Here is a 25,343-nt window from a genome sequence, read left to right as displayed (position 1 = left end):
CCAGACTCATCAAGAAAAAGAGGGAGAGGACTCAAATCAATAAAATCAGAAATGAAAAAGGAGAAGTTACAACAGACACCGCAGAAATACAAAGCATCCTAAGAGACTACTACAAGCAACTTTATGCCAATAAAATGGACAACCTGGAAGAAATGGACAAATTCTTAGAAAGGTATAACCTTCCCAGACTGAATCAGGAAGAAACAGAAAATATGAACAGACCAATCACAAGTAATGAAATTGAAACTGTGATTAAAAATCTTCCAACAAACAAAAGTCCAGGACCAGATGGCTTCACAGGTGAATTCTATCAAACATTTAGAGAAGAGCTAACACCCATCCTTCTCAAACTCTTCCAAAAAATTGCAGAGGAAGGAACACTCCCAAACTCATTCTATGAGGCCACCATCACCCTGATACCAAAACCAGACAAAGACACTACAAAAAAAGAAAATTACAGACCAATATCACTGATGAATATAGATGCAAAAATCCTCAACAAAATACTAGCAAACAGAATCCAGCAACACATTAAAAGGATCATACACCACGATCAAGTGGGATTTATCCCAGGGATGCAAGGATTCTTCAATATACGCAAATCAATCAATGTGATACACCATATTAACAAATTGAAGAATAAAAACCATATGATCATCTCAATAGATGCAGAAAAAGCTTTTGACAAAATTCAACACCCATTTCTGATAAAAACTCTCCAGAAAGTGGGCATAGAGGGAACCTACCTCAACATAATAAAGGCCATATATGACAAACCCACAGCAAACATCATTCTCAATGGTGAAAAACTGAAAGCATTTCCTCTAAGATCAGGAACGAGACAAGGATGTCCACTCTCACCACTATTATTCAACATAGTTCTGGAAGTCCTAGCCACGGCAATCAGAGAAGAAAAAGAAATAAAAGGAATACAAATTGGGAAAGAAGAAGTAAAACTGTCACTGTTTGCGGATGACATGATACTATACATAGAGAATCCTAAAACTGCCACCAGAAAACTGCTAGAGCTAATTAATGAATATGGTAAAGTTGCAGGATACAAAATTAATGCACAGAAATCTCTTGCATTCCTATACACTAATGATGAAAAATCTGAAAGAGAAATTATGGAAACACTCCCATTTACCATTGCAACAAAAAGAATAAAATACCTAGGAATAAACCTACCTAGGGAGACGAAAGACCTGTATGCAGAAAACTATAAGACACTGATGAAAGAAATTAAATATAATACCAACAGATGGAGAGATATACCATGTTCTTGGATTGGAAGAATCAACATTGTGAAAATGAGTATACTACCCAAAGCAATCTACAGATTCAATGCAATCCCTATCAAATTACCAATGGCATTTTTTACAGAACTAGAACAAAAAAATCTTAAAATTTGTATGGAGACACAAAAGACCCCGAATAGCCAAAGCAGTCTTGAAGGAAAAAAATGGAGCTGGAGGAATCAGACTCCCTGACTTCAGACTATACTACAAAGCTACAGCAATCAAGACACTATGGTACTGGCACAAAAACAGAAACATAGATCAATGGAACAAGATAGGAAGCCCAGAGATTAACCCACGCACCTATGGTCAACTAATCTATGACAAAGGAGGCAAAGATATACAATGGAGAAAAGACAGTCTCTTCAATAAGTGGTGCTGGGGAAACTGGACAGCTACATGTAAAAGAATGAAATTACAACACTCCCTAACACCATACACAAAAATAAACTCAAAATGGATTAGAGACCTAAATATAAGACTGGACACTATAAAACTCTTAGAGGAAAACATAGGAAGAACACTCTTTGACATAAATCACAGCAAGATCTTTTTTGATCCACCTGCTAGAGTAATGGAAATAAAAACAAAAATAAACAAGTGGGACCTAATGAAACTTCAAAGCTTTTGCACAGCAAAGGAAACCATAAACAAGACGAAAAGACAACCCTCAGAATGGGAGAAAATATTTGCAAATGAATCAACGGACAAAGGATTAATCTCCAAAATATATAAACAGCTCATTCAGCTCAATATCAAAGAAACAAACACCCCAATCCAAAAATGGGCAGAAGACCTAAATAAACATTTCTCCAAAGAAGACATACAGACGGCCACGAAGCACATGAAAAGATGCTCAACATCACTAATTATTAGAGAAATGCAAATCAAAACTACAATGAGGTATCACCTCACTCCTGTTAGAATGGGCATCATCAGAAAATCTACAAACAACAAATGCTGGAGAGGGTGTGGAGAAAAGGGAAACCTCTTGCACTGTTGGTGGGAATGTAAATTGATACAGCCACTATGGAGAACAATATGGAGGTTCCTTAAAAAACTAAAAATAGAATTACCATATGACCCAGCAATCCCACTACTGGGCATATACCCAGAGAAAACCGTAATTCAAAAAGACACATGCACCCGAATGTTCATTGCAGCACTATTTACAATAGCCAGGTCATGGAAGCAACCTAAATGCCCATCAACAGACGAATGGATAAAGAAGTTGTGATACATATATACAATGGAATATTACTCAGCCATAAAAAGGAACGAAATTGAGTCATTTGTTGAGACGTGGATGGATCTAGAGACTGTCATACAGAGTGAAGTAAGTCAGAAAGAGAAAAACAAATATCGTATATTAATGCATGTATGCGGAACCTAGAAAAATGGTACAGATGAGCCAGTTTGCAGGGCAGAAGTTGAGACACAGATGTAGAGAATGGACATATGGACACCAAGGGGGGAAAACTGCGGTGAGGTGGGGATGGTGGTGTGCTGAATTGGGCGATTGGGATTGACATGTATACACTGATGTGTATAAAACTGATGCCTAATAAGAACCTGCAGTATTAAAAAACAAACAAAACAACTAATACTAAACTTTCATTGGGTTATTTGTATGGAAATATGTTAATATAAATGTTTCAGACATTACATGAAATTTCTAAAAATCTTATATTTGTATTTGTATGGAAATATGTATGGAAATATGTTAATATAAATGTTTCAGACATTACATGAAATTTCTAAAAATCTTATATTTGTATTTGTATGGAAATATGTATGGAAATATGTTAATATAAATGTTTCAGACATTACATGAAATTTCTAAAAATCTTAAAAAAAAAAAAAAAAGAAAAGAATAACATCTAAAAATAGGGTATTCCATAGGAGGAGATACATATGTTAAATTTAAGGAACTGGAGATTAAACACCGAATCCCTTAATTGGCAGCCAGAAGTGACAAAGTGTTCAAAATAAAAGATTCACCATTATCCTTCTCACCAAGACACTGGCGGATCCTCAGAACCCAAAACTGCCCAGTTGTGCTTGACCAAATATTCACAATTGGCCATTTCTTACCCTCCAATTTGTCTTGACCAAACTTTAGTTAGGCTTATCTCCTTCCTACAGTCCGCTGAGCGCAGCTTGCTCCAAAGCCTTAGGAAGCACTAAAAAAAATGGAACCTGTTCCCCTACCCCACACTTATCAGCTTCTCCTGGGAATCAGATGACCACAGGGAGACCCTTTTCCTATGAAACCCCACCGGTCATTTCCCCTTGCTTGTCCAGAGTCCCCTTAAAAGATTATGCTTGTCTCTGCTTACCCCTTCTTTACATTGTGGAAGAAAAACTTGCTCTGTTTGATTTTGAAACCCAGATTTCTGAGATTGGAGAGCTCTCACAACTGCAATTGTAATTCCTTCTAATTAAAATCTCTCCCTATCTAAGTTTGGATTTGTTTATATTTGACATACTTTATGTACTTGAAATGTTCATGTTGGAGGCAACAGAATCCCAAGCAAAAAAATACTTGAAATAAAAGGTAATTTATGAGTACTAAGAATTTCAGAGGTGCTTTTGACTTCAAATAGGAGGAAATATTCACAAGGTCAAATGACATCATGATATGCTCTTTCTCCATATTTTGGCTCTACATTCCTCTTTGTTTACTTCTTAAGAAAGCTCTTCTAATAGAGAGACAAAAATGGCCACCAGCACCTTCTCAAAAAGATCCTGAAATAAAGACCCCCAAGGTGAAGCAGCAACAAGAAAGCTTTTAATTATTAAAAATTAAAAATAATTTTTCCTCTACCCTTCTAGGTTCTTGGTTGAGCCCCCCCACCCTATAATAAAAAAGACAAATTAACAGGAGAAAAACAAACAGAAATTTAATAACTTGTATACCTCCTTCATATCAATACATGGAGATACCCAGGAAAACTGAGTAACTTCCCAAAATGGCCCAAGCTACCACTTAAAATAACATCTTCAGCTAAAGACAAAAGAAAATGTTGGGTTGAGGGGGAGGCCAGTTATGGGAGCACAATAAACAGGCAAAGCACAATAAATAAGGGTATGGTTGTGATGCAGATTTAAGTCTTTGCCTTCTCCATTGATAAGTTTCTAGAGATTCAGAGTCATCCTTTTTTTCCTGGTACAGAGAGGGAGACACCCTTACAAGTGGAGATTTCCCTTATAAATGTAAATACAAAAGGATAATGTCTGCGTGGTTTTCAGGGCTTCTCTAATGCCTGCTGTTTAAAAAAAAAAATCAGCCTAAAATAATCCTTATGCCAAAGAAGTGTATTTTGAGTTGACAAGTTCTGCTCCCCATCAGCCACTAGGAGGAGGGTTGGTCTGCCCTTTGGGTTCCTGGACCCAATTTCCAATGTGTAGGGCTGTAGGGCAGTTCCCCACACCAAAACCAAGCAGTTCGTCGGACACCAGCTGGGTGTCCTATAATTCAACTCAGTTCTGATAGTAGCTACCTAGAGATAGCATCAGATCCCACAGGTTAAGGGTTCAGTCTACAACACTGCCACCGCCCCCCATCCCCACCCCCCATGCACTTCAGAGGCCAACTGCAGGCACAGATTATCACCTGTGCTTCTGAATGGCTGTAAATCAGAGGTTCCCAACGACCCTCTCCTTGAGTTCAATTAATTTGCTAGAGTGGTTTACAGAACTCAGAGAAACATTTTACTTACTAGATTTCCAGTTTATTATAAAAGAATGTAACTCAGGAACAGCCAGATGGAAGAGGTGCATAGGACGGTGCATGGGGAAAGGGTGTGGAGCTTCCATGCTCCTTCTAGGTGAGCCACTCTCCCGAAAACTGTGTTCACCAACCTGGAAGCTCTCCAAACCCCCATTTTTTTGGATTTTTATGGAGACTTCATTACATAGGCACAATTGATTAAATCATTGGCCGTTGGCAATTGAACTCAATCTCCAGCCTGAGTTCCCACCTTCTAATCACAGGGTTGGTTCCCCTGGCAACCAGCCCCCATTCTTAGGGTACCTAAGGGCTTTCCAAATGTCACCTCAATAACAAAACGCAAGACACCTGTATTGTTCTTAACACAGGAAATATCAAGGATTTTAGGAGCTGTGAGCCAGGAACTGTGGAGGAAGACCAAATATATATGCGAAATATGAATGAATGACCAAATATATATTTCTTATAACTTACAGTATCACAGTCTGAAATGAGACTGTTGTGCCTTCTGGCAGTTAGCTGAGATTTTACGTGTTACAGGCACTCAGGTGGTTAAGGAGAAAGAAATAGGAAAACAAAAATGTGATATACGAGGCAAAGCAAGTTGATAGTTGTCAGTTTTCCGAAGTAGATGTTCTGTGGATAAGCAATTCTGGGAAAGTACATACTCCAGTTTAAATTTAGCAAGGAAAATGGACAGTTTAAGAAAGCACAGTTTGTTTAGCAGGAAGACCAGTTGCTTTAGGCTAGGGGCTTGCAACTCTTGATGTAGAGGTAGCAAAAACATCTTAACCCTTTATAACCGCTAGGCCTAAATGGTCTCTTTAAAACAGTACACCTCTTTCCAGGTAGCGTCAGCAAAATTCTGTGGATGTTGGCTGTTACTGGCCCACTTTGAGTCAAGTGCTCCTCTCTGAAACAATTGCTCTGGACTGAGAGATACAGAAGTTTCGCTTGACCAGACCTAGGTCTTGTGCCCATCCTTAGGGAGAGGGACTGAGTTAGCCTCACCTGAACCACATAGTCTGAGAATAAGGGAGGCATGGTTCTCTATTAATAACGTGAATGTCGACTGAGAAAGAATAAAGCATCCCTCACAGCTGTAATCTGGTAGGGATCTCTTGCTGAACGTGAACAAAAATTCACATAATACCAGCATCACATGAAGTTAGCCTGTATCCATGATGGAGTGTGGCAAAAACATGGCCACTCCATAATAATTTCTGTGCTCAGACAAAAACAAGAACACTGTGAAAACCACAAAACCGTCCACACTTGTCCGTCTCCCAGCTTACAAGATGGATGCTGCATCTTTACCAGTTACGGCCCTACTTTATTTCTCACACATCCTGGGTAAAAATTATTAAGATATCCAGTCACCAATTTGCCTCTGCTTTCTGACAGCACCCAATCCAGACCAAATCTCTACTTACTTGAAAACTCGCCAAAAGCACCACAAGCCGAAATCCTAAAATAAGCTCCTCTTAATAGCCTCTTGTTGACAGTTTACCATGATATGCAGGTTTCTTTGCTGCAGCAAGTAATAAAACCAGATATCTTTCCTGGTGGTCTTTGGCTGATAAGCATCAACACCACTAAACTCCTGCTTAGGGAGTCTTGGCTCCTTTTCAATGACCACTGCTTTTGTGCATGGAAAAAATTAGAGAAGCATATAACATATATTTATGCTGAACAGGAATGAGAAGCCCTTGGGTGACAGAACACAGATGGCTTCATATTCATGACAGTGTGAAGATGCTACTGATATTCAGCTTTAGTTGGTATTTTCTTCAACATCTAATGGAGTAGTTTCTAAAGCAGAGACAGGGACTTTAATGTTGAGCTATTGCTTGAGGTTACATCAGAATAAGATAGAGAAAGTGTTAGTAAGCAAAATTATTTCTCAAAGGTTTTGGAAATTCATGTTTTAGAAAGACAATTAATGATTTGCATTTTGAAAGGCTGTGCTAGAAAAATAAATAGGTAGTTTTCCTTTAAAGCCTTAACATTTCGTTTACCAACTCATCTTCCCTTTGTCAGAAGGCAACTCTACCTAGAGGCATCCACAGCGATCCTGCTGTTTCTCAGCTATTCAAGGCATTCCACAGGCTGGACAGCACTCCATACCCATGATAATTCCTTTCATCTCTCCTTCCCCCACCCTTCCTTCAGGGTTCTTTGCTAAGGAGAGATGCAAATTTGAGAAAAAAGGTTAATAGCTAAATGTGTTTCCTTTTCAGGGGTAAAATGCTATTATAGAAAACAACTCTTGGCCTCTGTTGCAGATGGTATGAGTTTTAATTCTGGTACTTTTATGTACAGGCTTTGCTGGGCAAGTCATTTGTTCTCTCTGAACTACAATTTCTTTATCTGAAAAAGTAATCTTCATTCAGTTTAGCACTTCCTGAGGGCCTTTGATGTTTCCAGGCCCAAGGATAACCACTGGGTTCACAACTATGCCCCTGAACAATTCTTTTGTTCCTACCACACAAAATTGTTATGAAACTCAAATTAGACCATTTATATGAAAGCGTTTGGACAATTACATGTTATCATTAGGATGGTAGCATGTGAACACTTCCTTCGTTGCATTCAACCATAGAAAAAGGTAAGAGTGGGTATTTCAGGGAAAAAAATTGGTTAAGGATGGAAAAATCTTTTGTCAGAGATAACTTTTTAAGTTAATTCCAAAGAAATTACTGCCCAAACTGAAGGACTGCTATCTCCATAGTTCTAGTCATTAAAATGTACACCAAAAAGCTATTCTTTCCTTTATGTTCAAATTAAAGTATCTTATTCTTTCCTTCTAGCCTGCAACACCAATATGCTGTAGAGAGGGACAAATGAAATAAAACATAACCCCATATTAGTTTTCTATGCTGTGTAACAAATTATCACCAATTTAGCAGCTTAAAACAACATATTCTTATTATCTCACAATTTCAGTGGGTTAGGAGTCCAGGTCTGGTTTAGCTGGGTACTCTGCTCAGGGTCTCACAACACTTCAATCATGGGCTGTGTCTAATCTGGAGGCCTGATTGGGAAAGAATCTGCTTCCAAGCTCATTCAAATTGTTGGCAGAATTAATTAATTTCCTTGCACCTGTGTGATTGAGGACCCTGGCTTTTTTGCTGGCTGTCAACTATGGGAGCCACCCTTAGGTCCCAGAGGCTAGTAACTACATTTCCATGACTCATGGGTTTCTCCAACATGGCCACTTACTTCATCAAGCCACTCTGGGTCTAGTCCATGTTTAAAGAGCATTCACCTGATTAAATCAGGCCCACCTTGGCTAATCTCCCTTTTGATTAATTCTGTATGGACTGATTTGGGATCTTAACTATAGCTGCAAAGTCCCTTTATCTTTGCCATATTCTATGGCTAGAAGCCAGTCACAGGTCTTGTCCACACTCAAGGGGAGGGTATTTTACAGGGCATGAAATACAAGGGAGTGGGAATCATGCAAGCTACCACAGTGCTTAAAAAGAATTAAAGGGAAGATCTTTTTTAAAAAAATCTAAATTTGATTTTTTAAAATCAAATGCACTGTACCATTTCCTTAACTCCTCTATCACAGTTGTTTTTGTTTTGTAAGCTGCTTTAGGAAATAGACCAGTATCCCTCCAGGGGAGATAAGAAGTGCATACACGTAGTGGATGGAGAGAGTATGAGGGCTATATTGGTGATATTATCAATAATACTACTTAACAATTAACTATGGGCCACGAATTATTCAAAGTATTCTGCATGAATTACTTAATTTAATTCTCACAACAACCTTATGAGGTAGGTACTATTATTATATAAAGTAAAGATGTGATTATTTGGAAGATCTACATAGGAATGCCTAGTAATATTTGCGCCCTTCGTGCTTATTGTGGTGTATATGTAGTTGCTCAATCCAGATTTGTTGAATAGCCTAAAATATTTATGGTTAACATTTAGAGTCTACAATACTTAACACAGACATTAAACCAAAGGTTCTTGGCAAGTTGTAAACAACAAACAGCATGCTGGTTGTTAGGTGCTCTGGGCTTCTAAACTTGACCCTGCTTTTTCACTTACTGAGAACCTGAAGTAATCACTTTAACTCCCTAGATCCCCAAAATCTTTCCTTTAAAATAAGGATTTGAAACTAGATCACCTGTAAGAGTCTCTCTGTACTTAAGTAAAACACATTCAAAATGCATGGGGAATTTTTCACACAGGGTCCACCTAATAACCAAAACACATTTCTAAGTACTTTAACCACATATACCTATAGTAGGAATAATGCTAGGTGAGTGAAGTTCATATTTGGGCAAGGGTTTTGTGACAGGACAGACTTAGGTTTGTGTTCTAGCCCTAAAACGTATTAGCTGCAAGTGAGCCTCTTTGAGCATCAGTGTCTTCCCCTGTGAAACTTCAAAAAGAGAACTTCCTTGCCAACCTGTTTTGGGAATCAATTAAGATAACTTACATAAAGCAATTAGTATAATGTCTGGTGCCATGATGCTGCTCACTTTCTCTTTTTCTATGGAAAAAAAGAAATCTAAAAGAACAATCTGTAAACAAGACCAAATGAATTTTATCTTCATATAGCAATTCAAACTTTGAAAATATAAACTTCTTAAATTTTCCTTTGGATGTTTATAAACATATAACACCCCACAGTAAGGGTGTGTGTGTGTGTGTGTGTGTGTGTGTGTGCGCGTGCGTGTGCGTGCGTGTGTGTATGTATGATGCTATTGTGTGAATAAAGTTCCCTTGTTAGCTGAATGAATCTTATAAGTTGGGAGACTTGAATATAAAATGTCTCCCTTGGTGGTTATAAAGGAAAGTCATGTGTACATTTCTGAATGTTCCATTACACACACTTTAATTGCAGTGGTATTTTAATTGCACAGTGATTGCAGTTTTATAAGTGAGACTTATAAAAATAGTCTATGCTATACTATATTGAATGAAGCATTTCAGCGTTTAAGAAGATGATATAAAAAGAGTTGTAAACTACATTAAGCTCTTTTTTTTAAGGTGATTGCTCTTTAATTCCACCTTCACTGCCCATAGGCTGAAAACAGTTGGAAAATGAACAGTGTAATTGACTAGCATGGGAGATTTTGACACTTACTTGCAGTGTTGAGGGAAATCAGTTTCTGTACATCTTCTGAACTAAGCTAAAATCTCTATCTAGTGCATTCCTATTAAGTGGCCATCTTATCAACCTTCCCTTTCTATGTTTCATTCTAATTTCTTTGTGGGATACCCTTGCTCATATAATAAAATATAAGCATGGATATGTTATGCTTTTAGGATCAAGCATGGCTTCTTTGATCATTCCTTTGTGGATATTCCAGGTATTAAGAAAACACATGGTTGAAAAATTACATTTTTAGAAGTCCTATGCCCACAATATCTGCTTCTGTACCTTCATACTCTTCTATTATTACTTTCAATTTCCATTTTTTCTCCCACTATATTCAAAGAAACTAATATCACCATGAATAACATGCTGATTCAGACAGATTTTTAAAAGAAATTAAAAAGACCAAAGATCACAGCAGCTGTTTTTCATCTAAGTTCCTTCTATCCAGGACCACTTTTCGAATGAGTGACTAATATTTATGAGGCTCTAGGCATCAGAATCTGCTGGGATTGAACCAGCTTTACTGAAGGATAATACAATAAATAGTTGTTTGAACCATTTTGCTTCTGAATGAACAGACTCAACTAATTCTGTCTCACATGTCCTTCTTGGCATATGTGCAGTTGAGCCTTGAACGATGTGGGGTTGAACTGCGCAGGTCCACTTATAGGCGGATTATTTTCCATAGTAAATATTACAGTACCACGTAATCTGTGATTGGTACATCCACTGATGCGGAACCACCTATGCGGAACTGCAGTTATTCAAAGGTCAACTGTATTAGAAATAGTTTTCCTCCTAATTTAAAAGTACTATTTTTATATGTTTGTAATTTTCTCCTGTCCAGAACTGAAAATTGGCAAAATCTAGAACAAACAAATGTGATTGTGTCAGCTTCCTAACCTATGAAATAAGGAGGTTGGGAACTAATTGGCTTTTAAGGCTTTTCTTCTGAGTCATGTTCTATGGTTTTAGTTTTCTAGGCTCCCATATTTCTTGATCAGATAATCGAAAAAAAATTTGGTATCCTTTATTTCTTTTTTACTTTCTTCATATTCCAAGGGCTTGCTTGATTATTTAATGAGATTAGGAATACATGCATAAAATGGGGTCACCTTCTTCCCTGAAAACAATTGAGGGCAAACAGCATGGAAAAATAAAAACTCAAACAAACTTGGTGAAAAAAACCCACAAAAAAACCCCAATCCCCAAATCCCCAGTGAATTAGAGTAAAACTGGAACAAATCAAAATCTCAGCCCCAAAGAAATTACATGCCTTTCAGTTCTAGGGCATCTCTCTCACAGAGCTGTTCATAAGTCGGTAGCCTACTAAGCTGGCCATCCCTCCATTGAACCAAAAGGCCATTTACCACAGAGAGGCTAGAGAAGTGTGGCAAAACTCACGTGATACCAAGAAGTTCAGGGGAAAGTGATGATCAAAGAATTTGATAGACATATCATTATCGAAGGAAGCAGATTTTAGTTATGGCTGAGCTTACACACTAAGCAGGTTGAAGCTAAAAATCTATAGTTGCTGATCTGGTTAACTGAAGAGCAGTGGGAGCTAAATCACCATGTAAAGGATTATCAAAGTGCTGGATTCACTGAGAGTCAGGCCTTCTACCAACTGGTAGGTGGAAAATACTCTCAGCATTGAATGTCAGGGAGAAAGAGTTTTAATTCTATTGATCTAAATCTAAGATACTTACTCCTTAATTCATCCCCTGGGTCTTTCTACCTTACAGCTTTTAATGAAAGCTTGGCTGTAGAGGATATGTTCAATTGGCACTCACTATCATTTCAACCACATTTTAGTTTGTTCTTCTGTGCTTCACAGTCTGGAAAGCTAAAAACTCTATTTTCTAGCTCCCTTGTAGCTAGGGACCTGAAACCTATGTAGATTCCATAAGTTAGATACATTCCTACGAATTTGGGACTGAAGAAGTATTGTTTCTCTTTTTCTCTTCTATCAAGCAGGGTCATGTTCCTCCCACTCCCACAGCACTCAGTGTTAGTTGCTAGCATCCAGGGTGTCAGGAGGCAGGATGTGGGGTGTCTATTTTGTGCTGATGTGGAGTTATAAAGAATGGCATGACTTTAAAGCCAAGAACTGGAGCCACTTAAAGACCACTGGATTGAAGCTATGATGGTGTGTTTTTGAAGTCAACAGTTTCAGTGACATCTTTCTGATTGGCTCAGTCTTGATATTAGAAGAGGTAGCAACTCCACTGGTGGGTCTGTTCTGTGTTGCTTATCATAGCATAATGCCTGTCATCCCATTCCCTAAAATGTTCCAATTTGTTTTAAATTTATTCTTAAAATAACTAGAGACACTTATGTTCTGTATAACTGGAATCTACTTGAAACTTTGACCCAGAAGGCATTTACATATTCAAAGATGAATTATAAGTATGACATAATCAGTATAGGACATATGCAAAAGTAATGCAAATAAACAAGAGTCAAAACATTAAAAATAAAAGACAAAAACAATTTTAGAGAATAGTTACATATAACATATTTCAGAAACTTTCTACATTAAATCAAGGATATTAAAGAAAATATGCTGTCTCTGAAATAAGACTTGAGAAATGTGATATAAGATTTCAAAGAAAGGAAATGAGAATAAAAGAGAAACATAAACTGGCAGAATGCAGAAAATAAAAGGAGGAAAAGTCATTAAAAGAAAGTCAAATTGGAATAAGCACAAATAGAAAGAAATGAAAGAATGAAATATCACTGAACATCTTTAACTGACATCTATCAATTCATGCCCATTCAAGTTAATACAAATTTGAACGGCCCTAATAGATATATATCAAAATCTATACCCTAAAAGTAGAGAATGTATCTTCATTTGAAATGCCCATATAATAATTTTATAAAATCAACTGTACATTTGGTAAATTGTACATTTGCTAAATATTAAAAAATTGTACATTTGCTAAATATTAAAAAATGAGCATACCTTTGTCTCTTTTCATAATGTAATGAAAACACAAATTAATAATAATAAGAAAAAGCCACTATGAATTAGGAACTAAACACACACATGCATAACTTTTAAAACACTTGTAATTGTGTAAATAAGGAAATAAAAATTAGGAGTCATAAATATTTATCAAATAATCATAAGGAATTCTATACATCAGTGCTAATAGGATATGGCTAAAGCAATGTTCAGTGTTCTAATAACTTAAAATATTTTAAATTTTAAAAAGTGTGGCAGATATTGTTAGTTTCCTAACCAACAGCTTCCTACCCCCTAATTACTTGCTGGCAGAAATTGCTTTCCACACTTTAGGCTTAAATATAGCAAATGTTTTGTTGGATATAGTTGAATTTGCCAGTGGAGCTGGGAACTGTTCTAGCTACCTATAAAACACGATTGGTGATAACTCTGATATGGTGAGAATAGTAGACTAGAAAGATAGAAAATACAGAGCGGCCCTTAGAGATATCATTGAGCTGCTAAACCAGCTGTGGAATCACCCTGCCTGCAGACTTCTTGTTATGTAAGATAATAAATGTCCTTATTGTTTAAGCCACATTTATGAAGATATTCTCTTTCGACAGAAAGTGATACTAGAAGAATGAAAATAAACGAATTAAGACTCAATTTAAAAGTTAGAAATAGAGTAATACAATAAATAGAAGGAAAGGAAAAGAAGGAAACATTAAAAGAGCAACATAAACTACTCCCTAGTATTTAGTAAGCCTTAAAATAAATAGATATAAAAAACAAACTGAAAATTGATTATTTGAGGGAGAATGGGGTGAACTAATTTAATAAAAAAAAAGCACATAGGATAAGACACTTTTATACAACAGCAATATAGGGATATTTTAATGTGAATATAAAAAGCCAAATTTATGATTACTTGTGAAATACTACATGTAATTTTATTTAATTTAGGAACATCTTAATTTAGGAACCCAGCAATCCCACTCCTGGGCATATACCCAGAGAAAACCATAATTCAAAAAGAGTCATGCACCAAAATGTTCATTGCAGCTCTATTTACAATAGCCAGGACATGGAAGCAACCTAAGTGTCCATCGACAGATGAATGGATAAAGAAGATGTGGCACATATATTCAATGGAATATTACTCAGCCATAAAAAGAAACGAAATTGAGTTATTTGTAGTGAGGTGGATGGACCTAGAGTCTGTCATACAGAGTGAAGTAAGTCAGAAAGAGAAAAACAAATACAGTATGCTAACACATATATATGGAATCTAAGGGGAAAAAAAAAATGTCATGAAGAACCTAGTGGCAAGATGGGAATAAAGACACAGACCTACTAGAGAATGGACTTGAGGATATGGGGAGGGGGAGGGGTGAGATGTGACAGGGTGAGAGAGTGTCATGGACATATATACACTACCAAATGTAAAATAGATAGCTAGTGGGAAGCAGCCGCATAGCACAAGGAGATCAGCTTGGTGCTTTGTGACCGCCTGGGGGGGTGGGATGGGGAGGGTGGGAGGGAGGGAGATGCGGGAGGGAGGAGATATGGGAACGTGTGTATATGTGTAGCTGATTCACTTTGTTATAAAGCAGAAACTAACACACCACTGTGAAGCAATTATACTTCAATAAAGATGTTTAAAAAAAAAAAAAGGAAAAAAAAAAGTATTTTTATTATCGTCATTATTTTGTAGTTATTGTAGTATTAGCCAATGGAATTAAGCAAGCAAAAGAAATAAGAAATATATAAACTAACAAGAAGTAGGAAATTTTTCATTATTTGGTAATATGTTCATATGCCTGAAGATAAAAGAAAATCAGCCTAATGATTATTAGAGTAATAATAATATTAAATGGTTATAAAATGAATGAAGGCAGCAGTCAGTAGGTTTTTTCTCTAAAGGACCAGATAGTAAATATTTTTGACTTTCTGGGCCATATAGTCCATTTCAACAGTCAACTTTGCTTTGCATGAAAGCAGCCATAGACAATATGTGAACAAATGGGCATGGGTATTTTCCAATAAAACTAGCTACAAAAACAGGCAGAAGGCCGGATATGGCCTGAGGGCCTTATTTTGCTGACCTCTGAATTAATGTATAACAATTAAAGTCACTTAGATTTGTATAGCATTCAGTTAGAATATGTAGTGAAATAAGCAATCTTATTTATAATAAAAAAAATAGAGTAAATTATAGTTAAGAAATGTGAAAGACTTACATGAAAAAATTTTAAAACTCAATTGAAGACTATTAGAAGCCTGAGATTGCTCTTAGCTTTGAAGACTAACTCATATAAATATATCATTTCCTCCAAGTTAATCTAGAAATTTAATATGACCCATACAAATAATCAACATAATTATTTGCACTCTATTTAACCTCATGTAAAGAAGTAAACAAGAATGCTGAATAAATTGTATGTATTAAACTATATTTGTATTAAAGAATAAAAGGGCAGGCAGATTCAAAGAAACAAAATAGTGAATCCAGAAAGAGATCTCCCAAGTATGAAAATGTAGCATTAGTATTAGTATTAATTAGTATTATTTAGTATTAAATTGTAGCATTTCAGATCAAGTAAATAATCCAAAAAATTTTTGAGGACAACTAGATCAAAAACAAAACGTATTTTTTAAATATCTGTTTTATAATTTTACATTGAATAAGAACTTTCTAAGGAGGCTGAAATCCTAGAAGCTCTGAAACAATGGACAAATCTGATTAAACAACCAAAGGAGCCATGATGATGATGATGATGATCATGATAGTTAATCGTTCCAAAGTACTTAATATGTGCTAGGCATTTTTCTTTTTCTTATTTTTATTTTATTTATTTTTTGGCTGCGTTGGGTCTTCGTTGCTGCATGCAGGCTTTCTCTAGTTGCAGCGAGTGGGGGCTACTCTTCCTTGCGGTGCATGGGCTTCTCATTGCAGTGGCTTCTCTTGTTGCAGAGCACGGGCTCTAGGTACACAGGCTTCAGTAGTTGCAGCATGTGGGCTCAGTAGTTGCAGCATGCGGGCCCTAGAGCGCACGGGCTTCAGTAGTTGCTGCACATGGGCTCTAGGGCACATGGGCTTCAGTAGTTGTGGCATGCGCGCTCAGTAGTTGTGGCTTGCGGGCTCTAGAGCGCAGGCTCAGTAGTTGTGGTGCACGGGCTTAATTGCTCCACGGCATGTGGAATTTTCCTGGACCAGGGATCAAACCCATGTCCCCTGCACTGGCAGGTGGATTCTAAACCACTGTGCTACCAGGGAAGTCCCTAAGCATTTTTCTAAACATTAAAATGAATTAGCTCCTGAATCCTTCTGAAGACTCTATACCAGGCCTACCCCCATTTTACAGATAGGAATACGGCACAAAGAGGTCAGCTAGTAAGTAGTAAAGGGATTAAAGTTTCTTTAAGGCAAAACAGAACATACAGAGTATCAAAATACAAATAAAACATGCAAAAAGCATTAGTTAGATATATGTCAAAGAGCTTATTTCATTGATATATGATGAATTCTTTCATGTTAATAATAAAAAAATAAATTAAAAAAATGGGCAAATGTAATAACATTCAATTTACAGGAAATATAATATGCAATATATTAACAGATACTTGAGAAGATTCAAATCGTAAATAAAAGAATGTAGAATAAAAATTTGAGGCAAAGATTTTTGCTTATATTGACATTGATCTGAAAGTTTATAATTTATTGTAGTAATTCTGTTGGAAAAAAAAGAAAGCGACAGTAAGAAACAATCATTTGGAGTGCAATTTGCCAATAGCAATTTTTTAAATGCACATATTTTTGATCTAGTCATCTCATTTATGTATACTACACATACATTTATAAACATGATTGAAACATATGTAAAATATGTAAAATGTTTGTCATTTCAAGTTATTAATTAGTAACAAATCCTGGATTGAACCTAAAGATTTTACAGTCATAGTCTGGTTTAAAAAATCATGATAGCTACAATTGTAATATTAGAAAATAAAACAAATGAGATTCCTGTCCTTGTATGCCGATATTGAAACATGTAAAAGCTATTCTAAGAAAATATAAAACAAACTATACACATATGCACATATGAAGAGTGTGTATAATGCTCATTTAAACAAAATATTTTAAAAGTATGGATATATGCTTGGGATACTTCTGGATGGTTCACAAGAAACTTAAGAGTAGCTCCCTGTGAGGAAAGGGACTATAGGTTCATACATGCAGCTTCATGTATTTAGGGTTTTTTACCATTGGTTTTTCCAAATAATAATAATTTTAAAAGATACTAAAATAAATGTTGCTTGTCTGAATTTACACAGTGGAAAAATACTTTTTGAAACAAAGGAATGGTTCTAAAATGTAGGTAGATATACTTTAATATGTTTCACGATTTGTTTCCTAAAGAGATAAATCCATGGAAAATTGGAACTTTTCTTGGTAAATAGTAATTCTGAATACACTTTACAGATTCTTTTTCTAAAGTTTTAGACTCCAGTACACATATATAATTTTTCATTCATAGAAAATTTGATGAACATAGTAATATTTTCTGCCTATGACAACATCATAAAGCTTTTAATGAATCTGAGGACAATTACTGGCCTGCAAAGGACTTTGTTACCATTTTTTTAATAAATTTAACCCCTAAGATTGCCACAGTCCACTCTTCCTTCTTGTCTCACTATGTTCCTTTTCTTGCCATCAGTTAAAAATGAAACACCGTATGCATGTTTAACAAACACAAGATAAACACTGAAGATTTTTGTTTAAATGCAGGGTTGAATAATACTGCTTTGCGTTGAACTTGGATTTAATTCTAGCTGTTTACTGTTTTATAACATTTCTAGCAATTACCACAGTTGGAGTAGATCTAGACTTTGCCTGAGGTAATGTGTAAAATAATTTAATAGCAAGAACTTTAGTCTGATTATGTATGGAAGCTTATGGGAGTATTATTTCTGTTCTTTTTGGTTTGAGTGATGGCTTAATTTAAAAATGATAAATTTTAGAGAAAAAGTTAACAATGAATAGAGAAAATGATGCATTATGATCTCTAAAATAAATGCAAGGAACATATTCCCATCCCCTATTAGCGTGGGTATTGAAGCAAGTCATCTCTGTAAAAACCAAAAGTAAGGGAGGGATCCTTTTAAACTAGCAGTCAGTACAGAGATTAGGGGAAATTTAGTAAATATCAGTATATGCATTTCCTTGGGATGACAGTGTTCATTTAATATACTCATCCTTTTATATCAAATAGTTCTGCAGAGGTGCAGCACTGAATTTTTCAAAAGAAAAAGGAAATGGCCCCTACAGTGAAGAAATTTACAGACAATATATGATCATATGTTTATAAGCTAACACTTCAGCTAGTACATATTATGCAGTTTCAACTCATTGCTATAATAAAATTACTTTATGGAAGATGAAGTGTTAGGCCCTTGGTTAAAAATATTAATTATGTGCCAAAACATAAACTAAATCTTTATCAATGAAGACAAAGAAAAGTTACTGAGAACATCAATTATAATATGAAACAGGCAGATCTGACTAAGCTTTACCATTAATAACTTATGAACAAACGACATGAGGGAACAACATTTGTAGAAAAAGAAGGAAATGATATCTTACCTTCTCTATTTGTCCTTTTCCCCTGCCACTAAATATTAGATTTAATTTAAGAAAGAATGAATATATGAAGAAGCATATGTTCTTCCTACGTATGTTTTGTAAAAGAGAATAATGCTATCATAATAGGACACCCCATGGAAAAAAATCACCAGCATTTGACAAGGTGAATATGGTTATTGGCCTCTTATCCTTAGTCTGTCATAAACATAAATTCTTTATAATCTGAAAACTCCTTAACTTTTCTTGGTCTTAGTTTCTTCATTTCATATATTAATTAGAGGAGTCCTCTTAAAATTCAATTTTAAGCCTTTTCCAGGTCTAAAATTGTATGATGCTTCTTGTAATCCTTGTTTATGCCTACAAAGTCTACAAAGGTATAACAGAAGAAAAAAATCTGTTAGAGGATCTGTTACAAAACACAAAGAGTCATGAATATGTCATCCAAAGGACGGTATAAACTTCATTTTTTCCTTCCATCTTTCAGTGCATACAGGATCCACCTCAGCCAGACCTTCCTCTCCCTTTTCTCTCTATGGTTCCCTCAGTCCTGTCTTTCCTCACCCATCAGGATCAAGGTCCTTCAGATGTGTCACAAGGCTCCCTAGGTACTAGATTTACACTCCTGGTTCTTTCTAGGAAGGGACAAATAGATTCTAACTCTATATTACTCAAGGAGTTTTAGATCCTTTAAATTTTTCAGAGCAGACAAACCCACTTTTCTCTTGCTAATATTGACAGCTATTCATAACATAACTGCAAAACATTATTTTATTTTATCTCTACCTCTTTGTGCTTTATTTTTCTTAAGGATACCAGCCCCCTCCAGAGATTAAGGAAAAGAGGAAGGATAAAGGACGTGAACTAGAAAGAAAATTTCATGCTGCAACAGAGAATTTCTTGGAGGGCTTATCGTATTTCTCTACTATTCACCATAGTTTGAAAAGACCTCTGATAGGACCAACCACATAAATCATGAAAACAAATGTCTTACAATATGTGCTTTAAAGAAGTTTGCACTCTAATAAGAAGGCTATGGCATGATGTAGGTAAAAATAATAAGATAACAAAGTGTGTACCAAAAACGAAGGACAAAGCACCTTGAGACTTCAAGGTCAGTAAGATCGCAGTGGTTTCCATCGACATTCTTTGACTTATAAGGGAGCAATATGCCAGTTTTCCAGCTTCTCAACTGGACTTCTGAAGTTTATCAAGGGCAAAAAATTATCCCCTTTCCATTAGCTCACTTCTCAGCACCTAGCATTGTCTCCTATTTAAAAAAGATAAGGTGAATCCTTGTTGATTTATTGAAACATGCAGCTACAGTACTATGCTTATTCCACTGTGAAGGGAGGAAGGTCAGTGGGATTGTTACTCCTCATTTATTTTGTATTGAAAGGATACTGGTGGCTCACTTAGGCTCTTATTTCAAGCCACAACCACACAAATCATGCTAAAATTAAAACCCCAAGGGATAGACTTCCCTGGTGGCACAGTGGCTAAGAATTCGCCTGCCAATGCAGGGGGCACAGGTTCGATCCCTGGCCTGGGAAGATCCCACATGCTGTGGAAGAACTAAACCCGTGCACCACAACTACTGAGCCTGCACTCTAGAGCCTGCGAGCCACAACTACTGAGCCCTCATACCACAACTACTGAGCCCATGTGCTGCAACTACTGAAGCCCGCATGCCTAGAGCCCATGCTCTGCAACAAGAGAAGCCACTGCAATGATGCAATGAGAAGCCCGCCCACTGCAATGAAGAGTAGCTCCCGCTCGCCACAACTAGAGAAAGCCTGTGCACAGCAATGAAGACCCAACACAGCCCAAAAAAAAAAAAAAAAAAAAAAAAAAAAGAACCTCAAGGGAATTCCCTGGTGGTCCAGTGGGGTTAGGACTCTGCGCTTCCACTGCAGGGGGGACTGGTTCGATCCCTGGTCGGGGAACTAAGATCCCACATGCTGCGTGGTGTGGCCAGAAAAAAAAATTTAAAATTAAAACCTCAAAACCCTCACAGGAAACAACTCCTCTTGGAATATACTTTAATAAAAACGTTTCATATTGAGAGAAATTCTGCCAGGGTCTGAATTAGATGTATAAAATACTAAGAACACTGGATACATCAGCATTTGATGTGCAGCTAGATGGTGAGTGAAGACACATTACTTAATTTTTGAGGATTCTTCTTGTACAGAGTTAGAAAGTGCTTGTATTTAATCTTTGATAAATTCTAAGTACTTCCTTAAGATATTCTTTTCTGCCTAGGGAAATATATTCATTAAAAGAATATTTTAAGATGTAACTTAATGAATAATAGCAAATATTCATGAGAGTAAGTTTCTATGTGTTTACTAAAATTTTAAATAAAAATTGACTTAAATCAGTTCAGCAAATGTTTATTTCACATCTACTATATAGAATGTACTAAGCTAGATGCTGTACTTAAGTAGATAAAATGTCAAAGCAATACTGTACATATTAGTGGGAAAAACTTATTAACATTTAAAATGTAAACTTATTCTATTAACGTTGCTTTGCTATAGAATATGCTACAGGTTTCCTCATACCTTATTTATTTGTGTGTTGCTGGGTTTTTTTAAGGAGTAGAATAACATATTTATATGCTCTTATTTTTCTTTGCTATTTCTCTTTCTTACTATTTTTAAAGTAATATCTTCATAGCGTTTTTCAGAAGAAATTTAGATTATAAAACGAGAAGACACACATATGTGGTAATATTTTTTATGCACACCACACAAATTTCACAGCTGATTGAATTTCTTCTTTGGTTGTTGTTAAAATGCACCTCTTAGCAAACCAAAGAAATGTACTACTACATGACTCAAATTCTCTGTTCTTTGCAGAAGCCTAGCATGGGTACCATTTCTAATTTTTGGCTCCATAGTTTTAAATATTTGATGTTCAAGAATGTTTCCTGCTGACCGAATAACTCTTTCACTCACAAACATAGGAAGGAAAAAAGTGGAAAAGAGAAGCTGAGGGAAACAAATTGTTCTTAAAATACAACAGCTGGCTGAATTAAATTGAGTCAATTACAGATTGCATCTTACATTGAAATACAGTTTTCAGCAAAGAGACAACAATATTGTGATGATTTAGTTTTTGCATGAGATTCTCACTTATTGAACATGTAAAATAGACAAATATAGACATTTATCAGGAAATACATGTTAAAATTTTAGCCCTCTGGGTTGACAGACTGTGTCACTTTGCAGTAACAGTGACAGTAGGGCTAGAAGAAAATTTGAAGATTATCTTTTTATTGTAGCAGTAATTAAGTGGGCAGATGTCTCAATTGTGGTGCAATTGGCCTACTTTTCCACAAGCTAAACTTCTTTGCCCATCTGGACATGGCCAATGACCTACTTTTCTCAATTCTACCAGTATTGTATACTAACTCACGAAAGTAAAAAGTAATCTACATATTATGAAAGGAAATAATGTGGTCGAAATGATGTATGATGTTTAGCAATTACTCCTGTTTTCCTAATATATTTGTTATGGGGTAAATATACTTTCTTATAGGCTATTTTATGTAGATTCCTAAATTTAACCTCAATATATAGCAGAAAGGTAAGCCTAGTTGTGAACACACACACATACATTTTGATTTTGATTTCACATTTTATTTTCACCTTTAAAATACCCTTTTGAACCTGTTTTCCCTTAGCTGGACTTGCTATGAAGACGGCATAAATTTACTGTTTCTTATACAAATTTCAGGGAGTGACCTTGAGCCTGAGTCTTGGGCACTGTTGCCTGTGTCTTCCTTATGTGAAATTGTTCAGTATTAGATTTTACATTGATTTTAACTGGAAAATGGATATCTTTCTTGGACTTTTCACTACTATTCATTCTCCATGAGACATTGAACACACTTTTTTCTTTTTGTTTCATTCCTATATATATTCATGAATACATATATAGCTTTAATACATAAATTCACTAAGAATTATTATTATTTTAATATTTTAAAAATTAATTTATTTTATTTATTTATTTTTGGCTGCACTGGGTTTTCGTTGCTGTGCACGGGCTTTCTCTAGTTGCAGTGAGTGGGACACGGGTTTCTCATTGCAGTGGCTTCTCTTGTTGTGGAGCACGGGCTCTAGGTATGCGGGCTTCAGTAGTTGTGGCACGCGGGCTCAGTAGTGTGGCTCGCGGGCTCTAGAGCGCAGGCTCAGGAGTTGTGGCACACGGGCTTAGTTGCTCCGCGGCATGTGGGATCTTCTCGGACCAGGGCTTGAATCAGTGTCCCCTGCATTGGCAGGTGAATTCTTAACCACTGCACCACCAGGGAAGCCCACTAAAAATTATTTATTAAGTCCCTATCCTGTGCTGAGTACTTTGCTGTTGTGGACAAATATGACTATCTTATAATGGATATTTGGAAACTTAGAATATTTTAAATCTTGAATGTTATGTCTACCTCTAAGTATAAAACATAACTTAATATTCTGAACTAAGTTCTAAAGATTTAAATAAAAGGAACATGTTATGGTAATTTGAGACATAGTTTGTCTCAGTCAGATAGACTAAGCTGTTCCATAGTAACAAAAAATCCCCAATTCTCCAAAGATGATGATAATGGTAAAGTTGATATCTTGTTTATTCTACGCATCTGTTCTGGGTCACTGGGAGGGGATAGGGGAAGTACTTTTTGTTCACGGTAGTTGCACATGGAGTCAAGCTGACAGAACCACCACCATCTGGAATATTGCTGGTCATGAGGAAAGTGGAGAAAGGGATCTATGTATGGCAGCACATCTGCAATTTAATGAGCCAGCTCAGCAGTGACGAACGTTGCTTATACTCACAGCTGAGCAGCTAAAATCTAATCACACAGTCCTATCCAACTGCACAGAGAACAGGAAGTACAGTCCTATCATGTATACAAATGGGAAAATAACCAGAAATATTTGTCAAACAGCACTAATAACTGAAGAAACAGTAGTGTTTGACAAACAGTCCCCACCTACTGATCACTGAATACTATTTGGCTCACCCTCTTTCTCTCATATAAAATACATCTATGTCTCCTCCCCAAGGAGATAAACCAAAAGCCTCTTTTAGGCAAAACATCAATTTCAGTGTCCAGGATCACAGCGTTACCTCTATCAGGGAGACTGACATGTGGCAAAACCTATGAACAAAAAGAAACACAAGGTATTTCCCTACCCCATCCCACCATATGCAATGAAGGAACAAGTTCAGTATAACTGCAGTAAACACTCCTCATGAGAAAATAAAGGATAGGGGACTTGTAGAGTTGGGTAGCAATTCTGACATGTCACTGGGCAGGCATTTGACTGTGGGGACTATTCCTTGATTAGACTCCAGATTTTCTCCCTAGAAGGAACTCCCCAGCCATTGATTTTTAAAACCCTTTTCTGTGTCTGGTGGTAGGTTCTTACATTTTTATTACCATCTTTGCCCACATTTGAAATGAGATTTCAGACTAAGCTGTTCTTGAGGGCTGTTCAGCTTTCTCATCCTGCTTTGTCTATTCAGAAGTTTGAAAGCCCAAGTATTGCTTTGTGTCTCAAAGAACTGTAAAAAATTTTACTACAAATTTGTGTTTTCTTTCTCTTCTATTCCAGCTTGTTCTGTGTGTAAACACATACACACACACCTATTAGTTTTTTGTGTAACATAATATTCTTTACTCACTTTTACATGACATTTTTGACAAAGCTACTCAGCCCTCCTCCTACTACATCTTTTTCTTTAACTTTTTATTTTGAAATAATTAAAATTTACATAAAAATTGAAAAATAGTACAGAGAGTTCCCATATACCTTTCATCCAACTCCCACCAATATTAACACCTTATATAACAATAGTATAATTATCAAAACCAGGAAATTAACAATATTAACTAGATTACAGACTAATTCAAATTTTATCAGTGTTCCCACTAATGTTTTTCTTCTCTTCCAGGATCTAAGCCAAGACCCCGTATTGTATTACTTGTCATGTCTGCTCAGTCTCCTCTAATTTGTGACAATTTTTAACTTTTTATTTTTCTTTCATGACCTTGACACTTTTGAAGAGTACTGTCAGGTGTTTTGTACATGTTTCTTAACTTGTGTTTGTCTGATGTTTTCTCATGATTAGATTGAAGGTATTCATTTTTGGCAAGAATATCACAGAAGTATTATTCATAGTTATTTTTTGAGATCTCTCTCTCTCCCTTTCTTAACTGTGGCACATTGTTGGAACAGTTTGTTTCCATGTCTGCCACCTAGTCCTAAAGCTAATGCCTCATATTTGAGGCTTTTGTTATAGCAGTACCCCGTTTCTGGGAATCAACTTTGTGTCAGTCATAACAGACAGGTTATGTTAAAGAAAGTACAACTTGCATATCTCAATGCTTAAAGAAACACACGCTTATTTCTCACTCACACTACATGGCAATCACCGGTTGCTAGAGAGGCTTTCTTTTCTCATGGTCGTGTCTCAGGTATTCAGGCTCATGAAGCAGCCACTATTTTCACTGTTTCTGGTCATAGCAGGCAGTATGCTACCTCAACAATTAAATGCCCCAGCCTGAAAGTGACACATCATGC

This window comes from Balaenoptera musculus, chromosome X, assembly GCF_009873245.2.
Source record: "Balaenoptera musculus isolate JJ_BM4_2016_0621 chromosome X, mBalMus1.pri.v3, whole genome shotgun sequence".
In the NCBI taxonomy this organism is placed as follows: Eukaryota; Metazoa; Chordata; class Mammalia; order Artiodactyla; family Balaenopteridae; genus Balaenoptera; species Balaenoptera musculus.
Note: the sequence above shows the minus strand (reverse complement) of the source record.